At 42.9% G+C, this 19,788-nt stretch overlaps 1 long non-coding RNA gene across 1 annotated transcript in view; it reads left to right on the top strand.

The window, feature by feature from the left end:
• Nucleotides 1–18,548, top strand: part of LOC124273095 — a 28,090-nt gene extending 9,542 nt beyond the window's left edge. The window contains exons 3-5 of the long non-coding RNA XR_006897549.1: nt 1,690–1,700; nt 4,957–4,960; nt 18,537–18,548. This is a non-coding gene — a long non-coding RNA (uncharacterized LOC124273095). The remainder of the gene's footprint in view (nt 1–1,689; nt 1,701–4,956; nt 4,961–18,536) is intronic.
• Nucleotides 18,549–19,788: the final 1,240 nt, after the last annotated feature.

Raw genomic sequence — 19,788 nt, 5'->3', positions numbered from 1 at the left:
GCCGCTCGTAACATTCGATATTTTGTATGGGTTTTCGACGATGAGCCATACTTTTTGCTCCGCTCTGCGAGGGAGTGTTGTGATCACGTGGCTTCCTATTGATATATTGCCTGTCACCAGCAGACGACTGATCTAACTGAATTTTCGCTTGCTATGTTTTGTTATAAAGGCAACTGATTTTGCATCTAAAGTGGTATTAACGATCTCGGGTAAATAATATTGATGTTTGTTTGCTTTTTATATAACTTTACTTCCCGATTTCCATTGTCAATAAAACTTCTCACGACAGCGAATGGGCACCCGCCCTACCAGTGAAACTGTTTGTGCACACCGATCGCACACGTACTCCCGATATAGCGCGTGCAATGCAATCGTCGAACAGAACGTCGAATTCAGCTAGTGTTGAGAATATTAAAGAACGTTGGAACTTACAACACCCGGGTCGTTCTTTGTAGTGTTGGTTTACATAGGTAAACAACGCACTTTAAACACCCTACAGTCCGGTTGATTTCATTCAATGATCACTAGCACAAAATCTAATAATTGTAACAAAACCAAATTTTGCACAATCACATGAAATCAACAGATCAACTGATGATTTGTCTCATAATATTGAACACCCGAATAGAAGAATTGTTTAACAACGATCATTATTTTGTTGTCACATTTCGCTCGCTGGTAGAACAGCCAGATAACGCAATAAGCGCGTGTGATGAAATTTCAATTTCACATGTGCAACTCGCACCCCAGACTCTTCTACGAGGAAGAAGTCCCATGTCGCATGTCACGCTCAACTGCGTCCATAGGTACATCGTTTCGGGCAGATTATTAGTCCAAGGTGGCACTGTTGGACAGCCGGGCTAAGCCATGAGCCATGGCCTGTTTACCCAACATGCATCCTTACCTGGACACCAACATACTGCCACACACTGAAAATTCTGAACGTCCCGCATAATACCTGTGTCACACTGACCCTTTACTTGGCTGTTCAACTAGCTGTGGTCTAGCATTCGTGAAACCACCTGGAGTAAAAACTAATGGGGAACTTGACATCCATACGACCACCCCGCCGCCCACACGCACAAACACATCTACCACAAGCCCAACCAAGCGGTTAGTGGGGGTTAATACAGAGATGAGCTTGCCCTGTCACTTACCTGTTCCATCAACTGTCCGGGTCGGGATGGCCTAAAAGTCGGGCCAAGAAAAGTCGGGCCGGGCCACCGGGTAGTACTAAAAATGGATTGCAGAATATTAAAACGAAACCTGCACATTTGGGTCGATACACTTCCTGCCTTCACAAATGCATAGTTTGATTGAAAATGTATAGTTAATGGTGAAAAAAACACACAACAACAATGACTACATACCGAGATTCCCGTTGAAAAGACACTGTCTTGTTGTTATGTCTTTTCCTTGATATGTCTATGGGGGAAGGTTGCTTACTTCTCTTAGTGTGTGACATCCGGGGGTCCTGGGCAGGAAGTGACAGTGTTTTGACTGCTTTTCTTTCCTTAATTAAGATATTAGGGTTCCCTAATTAACCTTTATTGTCTCAGGCTGAATCAGCACAGGATGTTTATGTTAAAGAGACGTGGATATCGGCGAGTGTCAATGGGCAAATATGACATGATTTTGTATATTAAAAGAAACATTTGAAATCACAAAATTTTGTAATATGTTATAAAGGATCAAACAAAGTATGCATTCACAAACACAAAAATTCTTATGTGTTTTCATTGTAAACAATACCAGCCCAAATCAAATAGCCAGCGCGTATGCATATGCTTATATTGGTGACCGGACAAAATCCACCCGGACAAACCACCCCGAAATTGCCACCCCGGACAAAATCCACCTCTTAACAAAAAATGGACAAAATCCACCCTTCTCAAATTGCTATTGTTAAAAGTTTTAGTGTGTCCTGATCTTTGATCAAGTTGTTTTGCTCAAGCATTTCAAGCATTGTTTTGATAGCATTTTCGTTTTCCTAATTGGCTGTTGTTCCTAGATGTTGTTTCAAACATTAAAGGTTTCTTCATTTGTCACATTTTGATCACTATTTAATCCTCTTTCATGTATCATTAAGTAGTCTCACACTTTGATCATTACGTAATCCCCTTAAAGAATTGAGATGTTTTTGCAAGCCTGATTGGAGCCCTTTATACTAATGTTTTGATAGAACATACTTTTTTAATGAGTTTGAGAAGAAAGAGAGCAAGTCAACAATTAGGTGGGAGTGGAAGTGTTCCCTGTTGTCATATTTATATATGTATTGATGCATGAATGATTAATAAATGTGAACTGTGAAAATGTGCAATTGTCATATTTATATATGCAAAAATGAGCTTACATATGTATTTTGTTTTTTTTTGTTATCGATTATGAATGACTGATATGAATAAAATTCATTTCTGTCACTAAATATGTCATTTTTTTTTTCTTAGGGTGGAATTTATTAGGGGTGGATTTTGTCCGGGTGGATTTTGTCCTAGGTTGCAATTTTGGGGTGGATTTTGTCCGGGTGGATTTTGTCCGGGTGGATTTTGTCCAGGTGGATTTTGTCCTGGATTCGCTTATATTTACTAATACACATGAAACACAAAATGGTATTATATCTACCTAAATACCACTTCAACAAGTAAAGTAAAAGTGAAGCCTCTTTCTCTCTCCATTCCAAACTATTTAGGAAAATAAAGTCCTCGGAAAACAAAATCCGCAATCAAACGTGTTCTCCGTACATGTTCCAGAGTTAAAACATTAATGAATACTAGTACCGATACAAATGGCAGGCAGAAGCTATTCGTGATATTATTTACACAAATAATTAACTTAATAAATATCAGAAGATATTACACCCAATTATATGACATGTTTGAAAGAGGTGGTTTTTTTAGTGGTTCAGAATACAGGATGTTCTCCGTACAGTTTCCACAGTATAAACATCAATTCATACTTGTACAGATATAGATAGCCGGCTGAAGCTATTCATGACATGATTTGAACATAAAAGTAATTTAATAAATATCAGAAGGTATCAGCTAAAATGACTTGCCGTATGAGATGTTATGGTTATATAATTTGAACATACGAAAGTATGAAAACACATCCACGGCAATGACACTGTTGCCCAGCTCAGGCTCGGGAGAACATTGTTTTCACTGTGAGAGCTTTGCCAAAGGTCAATTCAAACGTTTCTGATAATCCTGTTTTCCCGAACACGCATACAGACAATAGAAGTATTACAGAGAGACGTGGGAGAAGTATGTTTTCATTAAATCCACAGTGTCTAGCCTAACTGGCTGGGCAGTAGCAGCCTATTTTCAAATCATCTGATCTTTACATGTTGATAACATTACAAGGTGATATGTACGTAGATAAAATACTAATCTATGGATATAAACACATTTCAAGATACATGTGAGAGGTTTAAGGTGTTTTTGACAGCCCGGGCCAAGTCGGGCTGAACAGAGATTAAACACTTTTGATTGAGGCCATGTTGAAAAATGAGAGACAAGGGCTTCACTTTAACGGAGCAGTTTACTTAACATATGGCATTTTATAAGATTACAAAGCGATATTTAGGTAGATATCATACCAGTCTATCGAATTAACACAATTCAAGATACGTTTGTTACGTTTAAGTTGCTTTTGACGGTTCGAGCCAAGCCGGGCGGAAAATTGTGGCCGAGGTAATGTTGAGAGTGTGGGGAAGAGATCGTATCATTTAAATGTGGGCATGCTTTAAATACGATGAATAGTGAATTTATGGGGTGGTGTATGTGATTGGATATAAATGTAAAAACATTTTCGGGCCGACGGAAATGTGCATCGGAATTGGCTGAAGTATTTATACGTTTTAAATCCGTTTCGTTTAACGATTCCACTTTTAGACGTAACCTCGGTCAGCCAGTTCAGTCTTCCTGGGTTTTAGCCGATTTACTCGTAATAAAGTTATTATGGTACGCGTTTGTTGCTTCCGATTGATCATTATTATCATGAGTGTATGTTGCATTGATTAATTGTAGGCATGGTTTTCGTTAATGGGTCTATTAGCCAAAAAAAGATTTGGACCGGCCCGGCCCGACTTTTAGGCCATCCCGTCTGGGTCACCTGGGTGCAATCTGGGTCTTAATATAAGCGCGCGCAAACCGAGCCGGGAACTACATGTACTTTAACATGTAATGCTCTGATTGTCGGAGACAGGTCGTGTGGATCATTCTAGAAGGCACGCTCCGGCACAGCGATGGGACTCTGGGTAGGAGAGTGTCTAGGAGGTTATTACGGAAAGGGGCGGGGTGGCTTTATGTCACCGAGTTTTGCGTATCGAGCAAGTCGATATTTCCCTTCTAAAAATTAAACGAATATGTGAAAGAAGTGTTTAGCGATATAATTTAGTCTTTCTTCGCTGTGTACTGAGAATTGGTATAACCAAGGATACTGTACAACAGGGATAGGTCACTCGCTTGCTTTCTTTACCATTTGTACTTATTAACGTGTGCCTCGTCATGCTCCAACGCACACAGTGACTTGCTTCGAACCCAGCGCAACTTCGGCTGTGTTTAACAGTACTTCAGCCAGTGTATTGTGTCAGTCGGAATTTTACAATGAATGAATGAATGAATGAATTAAGAGCAAGAATTATATGTGAATGAATGAAAGAAATAAAGAAAAAGAACAAAAGAAACAAACACATATGTGAATGAATGAAAGAATAAAAGATACACCATGGCCATCCCTCCCCAAACATGTTAAAGAACGCAAAACTATCGGTAGAACACATGTGTTAACATCAGCTGTCCTTTTTTTTAAAAAATCTACTTTGAGACATTTTTTTACATTAGTAACTAATTCAGATATCTTATTGCATGTGTGGAATGGCATGGACATTGACAGAATGTTAAGTGACACTGTCACACACCCCTCAAAAACAGAAAGTTTAGAATTACCACAAAGCGTTGTAAACACCTTTCCAGTTTTGTCAAATACTAAGATCAACAAGAAAGAAAGAAGTTTTAGAACTATAACACTCAAGCATTACAAGCACCATTGGCGTATCAGAACAGATCGGTGATATGTCATATTTTTCACACACCTCAAATACACGGTAACAAAAAAAATTAAATTATAAAACTATCACTATTACTTGCAAACACCTTTCACCTGATGGTATATTCCCCTCATAAAAATTAAAGGTGTATGTGAAAGATGTTTTAGAACACTAACTAGAAACACTCAAACAACGCCCTGTAGTATTTCAATGGCAGATCGGCGATAGGTCATTTTTCACACACGTCAAATACACCCCAACAATTTTTTTTAGTTATAAAACTATCACTATTACTTGCAAACACCTTTCAACTAAAGGTTTATTTCCCTTCTAAAAATTAAACGAATATCAGAAAGAACTTTTTAGCGATATAATTTAGTCTTTCTTCGCTGTGTACTGAGAATTGGTATAACCAGGGATACTCTACAACATGCCGACTTGAAACTTTACTACAAATCTACTGTACTAATACTGGCACTAATAACAATTATTTGACTTACAATAAAGTGACAGAATAGGTAACTTATCTTCTACGTGTAGGTTTTCAGTTGTCACAACACTCAGCGAATGTAATCAGCTGTTGAAAATAAACCAAGCTCAATCTTAAAAACTACGCTGTCGCCATATTGGCTACACTGGTCACGAGACTAGCCGAGGAATAGCTGAGGGGCTTTTCGAGGAGTGACCACTCCCCGTTATATATAGTCCGTTTGGCTCAAAAGCGGACCGATGAATTGCAATCTAACTCGAAAACTAATAAACATATAATACTCAATGAAACGCTGATCATAATCAAAACATCAGACCAACTCGGTGATTTGTTTGCAGAATTTATGTTCTAAAATTAAAAAAGTTGTGTTACAAACTATCATTAAAATTTTGACAGTTCACTATTTGTTACGAGGGAGGAGTGCAGAGAAAGGGACAGCCAGGTGTTAGAGAAGCACGTGCACAAGTGCCGACAACGTTATTGATTTATTAACTTGTGCTGTGCCGCCTCCATCCTTTCTCGCACACCTGGCTGTCCCTTTCTCTGCACTCGTCCCTCGTAACATAGCAGGGATACTCTACAACACCTTATATAGTCTCCCTACATCTAGTGAATTGTGTCGATATTTTAATGATAGTTTGTTAAACAACTTTTTTTAATTTTAGAACATAAATTCTGCAAACAAATTACCGAGTTGGTCTGATGTTTTGATAATGATCAACAGGAAAATAAGATCTCACATTTACCTGTTCCATCAATTCGCCGCCAACTCCTGTTAATTCCGGGACCAACTCGTGTTATTCCATGGCGACTGGAATTTAAACGAGCGATAACTCTACTGCAGTACTCCTGTGGTATCCGGTGATTCCAGTGCTATTGAAGCACTCGTATATTGAATTTGTTTTCGTTATTTTAAAGAATTAAACCCCTAAAACACAAACTAAAAGAAGGGGAAATATTTGTAGAACACACATTCTAACGTAAGTATTACCAGCTGTTCACCTTATATTTCCAAATGTATATTTCTAAATAGGGTTTAAGAATCACAAATGGGATTTGTTTTATTGTATATCCAAATAAAATACTCTTTTTTCAGCTACATTAACTCCTATAACAGATGCTGAAAAATGACTTTCAAATATTTCTCAAATGAACATTCGTGTAACATTGCTGCCACACCCGTTGTGGAATTTTGAAATGAATGTGGTGGGAAAAAAATATGAATAATCCCCCCAAAAGTCAGAGTGAAATATCCCCAGAGATGTGAAATATAATGTTAAAAATTAAAGTTGATTAGTAATATATCAAGATATTGTTTTCAAACTCGTCGCGATTTATATATAATTATATTTACCTAATTTTATGAAAGGTATTGAAAATCAAAATGAAATTCTAGTTATGGTAAGGTAGATATGGTTTCATCTTGAAAAGCCCCCCACCCCGTTCCTACGCCCCTGCGCCCAGGACGGGTTATTTTCAACATGGACTGCCAGATTCTCAACTCCACCTGCCAGACGGTCGAGTTAAAATTAAGACATGTGTACGAAGATATTCATCATATATCAGAACAATACATCATTATCAGTTCACTCGTAAAAATAAAGTAACTAAGTAAATTAGTATTTTTTGTGGGCAGGTAACTTTTGGTCAGGGATAGCCAGTTTTATATCTAACCAGTCTTGTGGTCTGGCTAAAATCTTTGGGTGTTTCATACCCAGGCATTAGGTAGCACAATTCTGTTAGCTATGTTCGTACTCCCAATGTGACGATATATATTTTTCATGATTTTTGTAAAGAATGACATAATGCCATAATGCCATAATGCCATAAACGATTTAAGTACTGGGGATTATTTTTATCCAAGCACCGCAATCATTACTGATTGGTTTGTCCTATTTCATCGAGCATCGAGACGAGTCTTCTTGGAGGTTACGGAAATGAGCGAGTGGTGACGAATGGCAATCTAGATTAACACGAAGCAGATTGTGCCTAGTGTGTCTATTGTCAGATTCATTTACAGCCACCGTCGAATGGCAGAAATTCTGCTGTTCAGCCTTATGCAAAAATACTTCCATTTTTAGGCAAATTTGGTGAATGGCGAGTGCTACGGATAGGGCAGGACACGCTTAGATCTACTAGTTTCTCAAACACCTGGTGTCAGTGTTAGGGGTGGGTATTGCAAGCAATTTTCATTTTGCGATATATTGCGATGCGAAAGCATATATTGCGATATGCATTGGATTTTATTGCAAGAAGTTCTTTTTGACAAAAACTGCTTATAATCGAGTTAATGCTTGATATACAAAGTAAACAAACAAAATCACTCTGCTTTATTCAGCTTTAATAAAGACGTTTAATCATGACAAAATAAAAATGTAAATACTATTTGGTACAAATGGAACAAGGGAAAGAACAGTCAAACATCCACACAGTCACGTGGTTACTAGCTTGAACTACTTTCTCCACTCTCAGAAAAAAGTCCCGAGATTTTAGACAGCTACTTGACTTGGTCAGAACATATCAGATCACTGGTCATTAATCAGTAAATATTTAAAACATTCAGATCCAAAACAATGCGAAACACTTGAACAAAAATTTAGAACACAACTTCAAAACCGAACTTAACAATCCACTTAAATGTAATTTTCTCCACGATCATTCCACCACCTTTACCGCAACTGCCACAATCAACATCACCATCATCGCCACACCATTACTAAAATCATCATCATCAATCATCACCATCATCATCACTACCACAATCATCACCACGCCATTGCCACAAACATGCATTTCCAAATACCGGTTTTCGATCAGCGTATCGCAATACGTATAGTTTTCATGTCAGAACCGGTAAATACCGGTAAATAACGGCAAACCGGTTATATTGCGCAACCCTAGGACTCATTACTAGTATTTAGTGATCAATTCATATAATATTCACTTTTTGTCCTTTATACCAAACGGAAATTGTTTCTGAAAGAAAACTAGGTATAGGTTTGCGCTATGTTCTATATTTAATCAGACGTCAGAAGCTTTGGAAGCCTGCAAGCTGATAATGTCTTCGTTTCCACGTTTCGTTCGTGTAACGCACCCTTGCACGGATCCATTCGCCCCAAACATACGCTTGAGATAATTATTTTAGAGTATACAGGGAAAATGGAAAGAGGTCTTTTTACGTGATTTACTGTAAGATTTAGATTAGATACTGTTTTATTGATCTTAACACATTTCATGATAACTATACATGTATGTAGTTTTGCAATGAATGGAGTGGGAAGGAATACTCGATCGACAGACTTGTTTTAATTTCCTTTACTTGCTTTTGTACACTTAGTGCCGTATATTGTGTAATCACTTTATCTAGAAAATATTTAGATACAGCTATGACTGACATATGGAAATATTTTATAATGGTTCCAACTCTCGTGTTTCAGATCTTAATTCGTTTAACGATTTCACTTTTGTATGCCTCTCACCTTTTCCATTTCTAGCTATTTATTAATAATAAATAGCGTTTTACACTTGTAATAATCTATTATGCCACGTCAATGGCATATAAGGTATTCCGTAATTAATCACATATAAAGGATATTTAATTATGTCCTTATATAGCTCAACTTTGGGGGCATTCGTGACCCTAACGTGTTATTCCGGGACAAGCCGAATAGCGACTCGTGCCCCTCTCGAAGGATTTCATATTGGCGAATGAACATCAGAACTTCTTTAAATAAGAACGATACCTATGCCTGTTTGATACCAATTTTTCTTAACATCATTTACATTTACATTGCTAGGTTGTTCTGGGGTTTTTTTCTTATCTATTTTAAAGAATTAAACCTCTTTGATACAACTAAAAGGAGAAAAACATTTTTGAAAGACATATTCTTATGTAATTATTACCAGCTGTTCACCTTATATTTCCAATTTTCTAGGGGCTTCCCCAGAATACAAACTCTCTGCCTGAAAATGTTATGATTTTATTAAGAAAGTTTACACTTGCCACTTTTTAGAGAAAACGCAGAACTTCGTGGATCAGAATGTTTGTTTATAAATTGCTTTTTCTTACATAGTTATATTTTCCAGCTTGATAATGCTGAAAGAACCAACACTTAAAGGTTGCAAAATAAAACACCAGCGGGTGATAGTACTATGTTTTCTTACTTACCTCTCCTACATAAAAAATGTCATTGTCTGGTTTGTTACTTTTATGTAACGGGGATGACTCTTTCACAACGACAACTCCGTTGAGGCTGCAAGTTGCTTGTTTATTGCTGTAGTTTGTATAAATAGTACAAGTCTGAAACAATGTATATGAATATATAACACTCCATTAAAATACCTATTTTATAGGGCTGCGCAATATAACCGGTTTACCGGTATTTACCGGTTCAGACATGAAAGCGATACGTATTGCGATACGCTGATCGAAAACCGGTATTTTGACATGCATTCGGAAAACTTTGTAACAGTCAGAAATCTTCGGATATTTCCGCTTTTTTAATTGTTTTTTCCCTGTTTCATAAGTGCCAAATGTTACTTACATTTTTATTTTGTCATGATTAAAAGTTTTTATAAAAGGTTTATCAATCATAGTGATTTTGTTGTGTTTTTGCTTTATAATCAAGCATTAACTTGATTATTAGTTTTTGTTAAAAAAATAATCCTTGCAATATATTGCAATACATATCGCAATATATGCTTCCGCATCGCAATACATCGCAATATGAAAATTCTCTGCAATACCCACCCCTACTATTTTATCACATTCATTTCATTGCACATGGTTCAGATAATTAACAATCACAGCTCTACCAATGAACATATAAAAAGAACTCTCAAAACAAATTGACATCACAAAATCAATGGTTCAGTTTCATATTAAGATCCTTAGGAATTATGGAACACATTTGTCATCTTCTAAACAACAATGAAACATCAACGTGTCTTACCATCTCTGGGACAACTTGTTTCAAACTGGCCACATGTTGTGAGGCACCAACAAAACACCTAGGACCTAAAATATGTATGTTTTTAGCATGGAAATGTTAATTCTCACCAGTAAAGTAAACGTGCATTCTGTATGGACTCAAACATTAATCTGAATCAATTGTAAGTGAAATTATTGACACCAACAATTTCTAACCATAGGTCAAAATATACCTCCACCAAATGCATAAATTAAGTTACAATAAATACTGAATTAACCTTTAAACAAATTAACATATTTTTGTATTTTATTCCTATTATATATAACCAAGTGTAACTAACCTGTAATTCACCAAAGTCAAAATCCTCCATCCATGACTTTCAGACCCCCTTGCCAGGTTGGGAGAAAGACAGCAAGTGAACAAACTTCACACTTTCCAAATGCAACTAAATTCAACATCCAATCAAGATGCTGCACATCTTCAGCCAATAAAAACCAAGGACAAGACAGCAGACCTGACCTCATTAAGACTTGGCTAATTTGCATAGGAACTACTTTCAACACATGACCCAGTGGTGACTTTAAATAAATCATGGACTTGTGAAAATGTAAACCTTTTCACTGACAATTGTATTATTGTGTAAGGTGTTATGAACTGATTCCAAACTGAACATAAGACAAGACATATTAACATAGATTGCTTTTCCAGAACATTTTACTATTTGTATATTTCGTACTTGTTACACACTTGTATTTGTTACAAACTTGTTTTGTACTTGTTACATTTACATCAAAGTTCTTCGAGTCAGTTTTGTGCAGATTGGCAGGATATTCATAAACAAAAAATATTTTTCACTTATTTATAAGTGAAACTATTTTTTTCCACATGACAACTACACATCTATAAAGTATGTTTCATTTATGGATATTTCTCGCCTACCGGTATATAGCTTTTACTGGAGATGTGAACACATCACAATAGCACTGTAATCCGGGTATTTATCCAAATTTGTGTTTTTATGTTTATTTGTGTGGTTTTTAATGCAGCACTGTGCAATATTCCATTGGATATTGTACTGATTCAGCATGTTTAGTCTCGTTGTAAAATAGTATTTTGTATATGGAATCCAAGAAGGCATATGAAGCTTGGGCTTCCATTTTAAAGTCACATGAAAATTGATTACCGTTTACTAGCAGCGGAAATATACCAGCAAAAACAACCAACATAAAACCGTCCGTCGTTGTTGTCGGGGCGGTGGGGTAGCCTAGTGGTTAAAGCGTTCGCTCATCACGCCAAAGACCCATGTTTGATTCCCCACATGTGTACAATGTGTGAAGCCCATTTCTGGTGTTCTGCCGTGATATTGCTGGAATATTGCTAAAAGCGGCGTAAAACCCAACTCACTCACTCACTGGGAGGGGCGGTGGGGTAGCCTAGTTGTTTAATCGTTCGCTCGTCACGCCAAAGACCCATATTTGATTACCCACATGTGTACAATGTGTGAAGCCCATTTCTGGTGTTCTGCCGTGATATTGCTGGAATATTGCTGGAATATTGCTAAAAGCGGCGTAAAACCCAACTCACTCACTCACTGGGAGGGGCAGTGGGGTAGCCTAGTGGTTAAAGCGTTCGCTCATCACGCCAAAGACCCAGGTGTGATTCCCCACATGTGTACAATGTGTGAAGCCCATTTCTGGTGTTCTGCCGTGATATTGCTGGAATATTGCTGGAATAATTGCTAAAAGCGGCGTAAAACCCAACTCACTCACTCACTGGGAGGGTGGGGTAGCCTAGTGGTTAAAGCGTTCGCTCATCACGCCAAAGACCCAGGTGTGATTCCCCACATGTGTACAATGTGTGAAGCCCATTTCTGGTGTTCTGCCGTGATATTGCTGGAATATTGCTGGAATATTGCTAAAAGCGGCGTAAAACCCAACTCACTCACTCACTGGGAGGGGCGGTGGGGTAGCCTAGTGGTTTAAGCGTTCGCTCGTCACGCCAAAGACCCATTTTTGATTACCCACATGTGTACAATGTGTGAAGCCCATTTCTGGTGTTCTGCCGTGATATTGCTGGAATATTGCTGGAATATTGCTAAAAGCGGCGTAAAACCCAACTCACTCACTCACTGGGAGGGGCGGTGGGGTAGACTATTGGTTAAAGTGTTCCCCGCAATGCCAAATGCCCGGGTTCAATTCCCCACATGGGTACAATGTGTGAAGCTCATTTCTTGTGTCCCCTGCTGTGATATTGGTGGAGTGTTGCCAATAGCGGAGCAAGACTATAATTCACTTACTCATTGTTGGGCACAGACTTTGTCAGCCACACCTCACATTCCACTCCTTGGGTATCCGATGATGATTCTTTTGATGCTGGATTTTATTTGGTTCACAGAACTGTAATCCATCAGAGTATTGTCTATAAAGTCTGGAGTTTCTCTCATGCAAAACCTCATAACACCAGCGTCTATCAGCATACATGTTTTGAAGTGAGTTTCACAATCGTTGGGCGATCTCTGACCAGTGGAGAAACCATATTACTGATGTGAACTTTGTCATTGTTCAGACAATTATTATTGTTCGGATCAAGGAAAATGTTTTATAGTTCTGTAGTTTACACAGAGGGATGAGAATGGATATGGGTGAAAAAAATAGGAATATAAGCCGGGGATCTTGGGGGCCGCAGGTTTAGACGATTCACAAGAATGACCCCAGCGCGATCAAATCCGCAGAAAATTCTCATCCCTGTACAACTGGGATCAAGATTTTTATCTTGATGTTGCTGCGCTAACCTACTTCAGGGCACCAACGCCCATTACCCCTTCTGACAGACAACCTATTGCACATCAAACGCTTAAAACCCACTCAACCTTCCTCGCATCTGCACACATCAACCCATCTGACACCAACACACACGCCCTTCTTATCCACCACTCCACCCATCCTCCCCTGATGGCCGCCTTTAGTACTCCCTCCTGACACCCACACACCTCCCTAACACCCCTTCCTAACATCACATCTGTTAACTGATAACCTGACACTTCCCCACGCCATCACTGTTACAGTATAGCCTTGAACACATCTTATGCCCAGTTGTGTTGATGGACGCCATACACCCACCTGGTACCCCTTCCCCACTCACATCCAAACATGTTCCTGACACCCCCACTGTTAACTGATAACCCGACACTTCCCCATGCCATCACTGTTACAGTATAGCCTTGTACACATCTTATGCCCAACTGTTCTAGTTGTGTTGATGGCTACTGACTGTGGTTTACCAGAACATGGTTCACCAGAATATGGCCTCCTTCATCCAATATGTTACCTGAGGTCCTGAAAAGGAATGTTTTAATTTTGCAAAGAACACGAACAATGGGAAACCTTTGGATAATACCTCTTTAGTGTTTCTCCAATGAGGATGTCACGTTAACACTGGTCACATATGCTGGTCATATGCCTTAGTGATCGGGTGGTGAGGTTTGATGACCGGGTTGATAGCGTGACAGTGTTCCCAGTGTGGTCAGGCTTGGTGACCGGGTTGATAGCATGACAGTGTTCCCAGTGTGGTCAGGTTTGGTGACCGGGTTGATAGCATGACAGTGTTCCCAGTGTGGTCAGGTTTGGTGACCGGGTTGATAGCGTGACAGTGTTCCCAGTGTGGTCAGGCTTGGTGACCGGGTTGATAGCATGACAGTGTTCCCAGTGTGGTCAGGCTTGGTGACCGGGTTGATAGCATGACAGTGTTCCCAGTGTGGTCAGGCTTGGTGACCGGGTTGATAGCGTGACAGTGTTCCCAGTGTGGTCAGGCTTGGTGACCGGGTTGATAGCGTGACAGTGTTCCCAGTGTGGTCAGGCTTGGTGACCGGGTTGATAGCATGACAGTGTTCCCAGTGTGGTCAGGCTTGGTGACCGGGTTGATAGCGTGACAGTGTTCCCAGTGTGGTCAGGTGGTCAGGCTTGGTGACCGGGTTGATAGCGTGACAGTGTTCCCAGTGTGGTCAGGTTTGGTGACCGGGTTGATAGGATGACAGTGTTCCCAGTGTGGTCAGGCTTGGTGACCGGGTTGATAGCATGACAGTGTTCCCAGTGTGGTCAGGCTTGGTGACCGGGTTGATAGGATGACAGTGTTCCCAGTGTGGTCAGGCTTGGTGACTGGGTTGATAGCATGACAGTGTTCCCAGTGTGGTCAGGCTTGGTGACCGGGTTGATAGGATGACAGTGTTCCCAGTGTGGTCAGGCTTGGTGACCGGGTTGATAGCATGACAGTGTTCCCAGTGTGGTCAGGCTTGGTGACCGGGTTGATAGCATGACAGTGTTCCCAGTGTGGTCAGGCTTGGTGACCGGGTTGATAGCATGACAGTGTTCCCAGTGTGGTAAGGCTTGGTGACCGGGTTGATAGCATGACAGTGTTCCCAGTGTGGTCAGGCTTGGTGACCGGGTTGATAGGATGACAGTGTTCCCAGTGTGGTCAGGCTTGGTGACCGGGTTGATAGGATGACAGTGTTCCCAGTGTGGTCAGGCTTGGTGACCGGGTTGATAGCATGACAGTGTTCCCAGTGTGGTCAGGCTTGGTGACCGGTTGATAGCATGACAGTGTTCCCAGTGTGGTAAGGCTTGGTGACCGGGTTGATAGCATGACAGTGTTCCCAGTGTGGTCAGGCTTGGTGACCGGGTTGATAGCATGACAGTGTTCCCAGTGTGGTAAGGCTTGGTGACCGGGTTGATAGCATGACAGTGTTCCCAGTGTGGTCAGGTTTGATGACCGGGTTGATAGGATGACAGTGTTCCCAGTGTGGTCAGGCTTGGTGACCGGGTTGATAGGATGACAGTGTTCCCAGTGTGGTCAGGTTTGGTGAACGGGTTGATAGGATGACAGTGTTCCCAGTGTGGTCAGGTTTGATGACCGGGTTGATAGGATGACAGTGTTCCCAGTGTGGTCAGGCTTGGTGATCGGGTTGATAGCATGACAGTGTTCCCAGTGTGGTCAGGCTTGGTAACCGGGTTGATAGCATGACAGTGTTCCCAGTGTGGTCAGGTTTGATGACCGGGTTGATAGCGTGACAGTGTTCCCAGTGTGGTCAGGTTTGGTGACCGGGTTGATAGCGTGACAGTGTTCCCAGTGTGGTCAGGCTTGATGACCCAGGGTTGATAAGCGTGACAGTGTTCCCAGTGTGGTCAGGTTTGGTGACCGGGTTGATAGCGTGACAGTGTTCCCAGTGTGGTCAGGTTTGGTGACCGGGTTGATAGCATGACAGTGTTCCCAGTGTGGTCAGGTTTGGTGACCGGGTTGATAAGCGTGACAGTGTTCCCAGTGTGGTCAGGTTTGGTGACCGGGTTGATAGCGTGACAGTGTTCCCAGTGTGGTCAGGTTTGGTGACCGGGTTGATAGCGTGACAGTGTTCCCAGTGTGGTCAGGTTTGGTGACCGGGTTGATAGCGTGACAGTGTTCCCAGTGTGGTCAGGTTTGGTGACCGGGTTGATAGCATGACAGTGTTCCCAGTGTGGTCAGGCTTGATGACCGGGTTGATAGCGTGACAGTGTTCCCAGTGTGGTCAGGTTTGGTGACCGGGTTGATAGCGTGACAGTGTTCCCAGTGTGGTCAGGTTTGGTGACCGGGTTGATAGCGTGACAGTGTTCCCAGTGTGGTCAGGTTTGGTGACCGGGTTGATAGCGTGACAGTGTTCCCAGTGTGGTCAGGTTTGGTGACCGGGTTGATAGCGTGACAGTGTTCCCAGTGTGGTCAGGTTTGGTGACCGGGTTGATAGCATAGCGTGACAGTGTTCCCAGTGTGGTCAGGTTTGGTGACCGGGTTGATAGCATGACAGTGTTCCCAGTGTGGTCAGGTTTGGTGACCGGGTTGATAGCGTGACAGTGTTCCCAGTGTGGTCAGGTTTGGTGACCGGGTTGATAGCGTGACAGTGTTCCCAGTGTGGTCAGGTTTGGTGACCGGGTTGATAGCGTGACAGTGTTCCCAGTGTGGTCAGGCTTGATGACCGGGTTGATAGCTGACAGTGTTCCCAGTGTGGTCAGGTTTGGTGACCGGGTTGATAGCGTGACAGTGTTCCCAGTGTGGTCAGGCTTGGTGACCGGGTTGATAGCATGACAGTGTTCCCAGTGTGGTCAGGCTTGGTGACAGAGTTGATAGCGTGACAGTGTACCCAGTGTGGTCAGGTTTGATGACCGGGTTGATAGCATGACAGTGTTCCCAGTGTGGTCAGGCTTGGTGACAGAGTTGATAGGATGACAGTGTTCCCAGTGTGGTCAGGCTTGGTGACCGGGTTGATAGCGTGACAGTGTTCCCAGTGTGGTCAGGCTTGGTGACCGTGTTGATAGCATGACAGTGTTCCCAGTTTGGTCAGGCTTGGTGATGGGTTGATAGCATGACAGTGTTCCCAGTGTGGTCAGGCTTGGTGACCGGGTTGATAGCGTGACAGTGTTCCCAGTGTGGTCAGGTTTGATGACCGGGTTGATAGCGTGACAGTGTTCCCAGTGTGGTCAGGTTTGATGACCGGGTTGATAGCATGACAGTGTTCCCAGTGTGGTCAGGCTTGATGACCGGGTTGATAGCATGACAGTGTTCCCAGTGTGGTCAGGCTTGATGACCGGGTTGATAGCATGACAGTGTTCCCAGTGTGGTCAGGCTTGGTGACCGGGTTGATAGCATGACAGTGTTCCCAGTGTGGTCAGGCTTGGTGACCGGGTTGATAGCATGACAGTGTTCCCAGTGTGGTCAGGTTTGATGACCGGGTTGATAGCATGACAGTGTTCCCAGTGTGGTCAGGCTTGGTGACAGAGTTGATAGCGTGACAGTGTTCCCAGTGTGGTCAGGTTTGATGACCGGGTTGATAGCATGACAGTGTTCCCAGTGTGGTCAGGTTTGATGACCGGGTTGATAGCATGACAGTGTTCCCAGTGTGGTCAGGCTTGGTGACAGAGTTGATAGCGTGACAGTGTTTCCAGTGTGGTCAGGCTTGGTGACAGAGTTGATAGCATGACAGTGTTCCCAGTGTGGTCAGGCTTGGTGACAGAGTTGATAGCATGACAGTGTTCCCAGTGTGGTCAGGCTTGGTGACCGGGTTGATAGCGTGACAGTGTTCCCAGTGTGGTCAGGTTTGATGACCGGGTTGATAGCATGACAGTGTTTCCAGTGTGGTCAGGCTTGGTGACAGAGTTGATAGCGTGACAGTGTTCCCAGTGTGGTCAGGTTTGATGACCGGGTTGATAGCATGACAGTGTTTCCAGTGTGGTCAGGCTTGGTGACAGAGTTGATAGCGTGACAGTGTTTCCAGTGTTGTCAGGCTTGGTGACAGAGTTGATAGCATGACAGTGTTCCCAGTGTGGTCAGGCTTGGTGACAGAGTTGATAGGATGACAGTGTTCCCAGTGTGGTCAGGCTTGGTGACCGGGTTGATAGCGTGACAGTGTTCCCAGTGTGGTCAGGTTTGATGACCGGGTTGATAGCATGACAGTGTTCCCAGTGTGGTCAGGCTTGGTGACAGAGTTGATAGCGTGACAGTGTTTCCAGTGTGGTCAGGCTTGGTGACAGAGTTGATAGCATGACAGTGTTCCCAGTGTGGTCAGGCTTGGTGACAGAGTTGATAGGATGACAGTGTTCCCAGTGTGGTCAGGCTTGGTGACCGGGTTGATAGCGTGACAGTGTTCCCAGTGTGGTCAGGCTTGGTGACCGGGTTGATAGCATGACAGTGTTCCCAGTGTGGTCAGGCTTGGTGACAGAGTTGATAGCATGACAGTGTTCCCAGTGTGGTCAGGCTTGGTGACCGGGTTGATAGCGTGACAGTGTTCCCAGTGTGGTCAGGCTTGGTGACAGAGTTGATAGCATGACAGTGTTCCCAGTGTGGCCAGGCTTGGTGACCGGGTTGATAGCGTGACAGTGTTCCCAGTGTGGTCAGGCTTGGTGACCGGGTTGATAGCGTGACAGTGTTCCCAGTGTGGTCAGGCTTGGTGACCGGGTTGATAGCGTGACAGTGTTCCCAGTGTGGTCAGGCTTGATGACCGGTTGATAGCGTGACAGTGTTCCCAGTGTGGTCAGGCTTGATGACGGAGTTGATAGCTTGACAGTGTTCCCAGTGTGGTCAGGCTTGGTGACCGGGTTGATAGCATGACAGTGTTCCCAGTGTGGTCAGGCTTGGTGACCGGGTTGATAGCGCAGTGACAGTGTTCCCAGTGTGGTCAGGCTTGGTGACCGGGTTGATAGCGTGACAGTGTTCCCAGTGTGGTCAGGCTTGGTGACCGGGTTGATAGCGTGACAGTGTTCCCAGTGTGGTCAGGCTTGGTGACCGGGTTGATAGCGTGACAGTGTTCCCAGTGTGGTCAGGCTTGGTGACCGAGTTGATAGAATGACAGTGTGCCCAGTGTGGTCAGGCTTGGTGACCGAGTTGATAGCGTGACAGTGTTCCCAGTGTGGTCAGGTTTGGTGACAGAGTTGATAGCGTGACAGTGTTCCCAGTGTGGTCAGGCTTGGTGACCGGGTTGATAGCGTGACAGTGTTCCCAGTGTGGTCACGCTTGGTGACAGAGTTGATAGCATGACAGTGTTCCCAGTGTGGTCAGGCTTGGTGACCGGGTTGATAGCGTGACAGTGTTCCCAGTGTGGTCAGGCTTGGTGACCGAGTTGATAGCATGACAGTGTTCCCAGTGTGGTCAGGCTTGGTGACAGAGTTGATAGGATGACAGTGTTCCCAGTGTGGTAAGGCTTGGTGACCGGGTTGATAGCATGACAGTGTTCCCAGTGTGGTCAGGCTTGGTGACCGGGTTGATAGCATGACAGTGTTCCCAGTGTGGTCAGGCTTGATGACCGGGTTGATAGCATGACAGTGTTCCCAGTGTGGTCAGGCTTGATGACAGAGTTGATAGCATGACAGTGTTCCCAGTGTGGTCAGGCTTGGTGACCGGGTTGATAGCATGACAGTGTTCCCAGTGTGGTCAGGCTTGGTGACCGGGTTGATAGCATGACAGTGTTCCCAGTGTGGTCAGGCTTGGTGACCGGGTTGATAGCATGACAGTGTTCCCAGTGTGGTCAGGCTTGGTGACCGGGTTGATAGCGTGACAGTGTTCCCAGTGTGGTCAGGCTTGGTGACCGGGTTGATAGCATGACAGTGTTCCCAGTGTGGTCAGGCTTGATGACCGGGTTGATAGCATGACAGTGTTCCCAGTGTGGATTGTGCTTACAATATCACTGGTTTGTCTATTCCTGAAGTGATCATCATTCTGTTCCAAGTAATAAAGCTGAAAGCATAATATCAACAGTGTTGGCATTCACTTCAGTCATTCAGTCAATCACTTCAAAGAGACCACCT

Source organism: Haliotis rubra, unplaced genomic scaffold (genome assembly GCF_003918875.1).
Source record: "Haliotis rubra isolate DU_JTF1 unplaced genomic scaffold, ASM391887v1 Scf176, whole genome shotgun sequence".
In the NCBI taxonomy this organism is placed as follows: domain Eukaryota; kingdom Metazoa; phylum Mollusca; class Gastropoda; order Lepetellida; family Haliotidae; genus Haliotis; species Haliotis rubra.
Note: the sequence above shows the minus strand (reverse complement) of the source record. Positions and strands in the feature narration are given on the sequence as shown.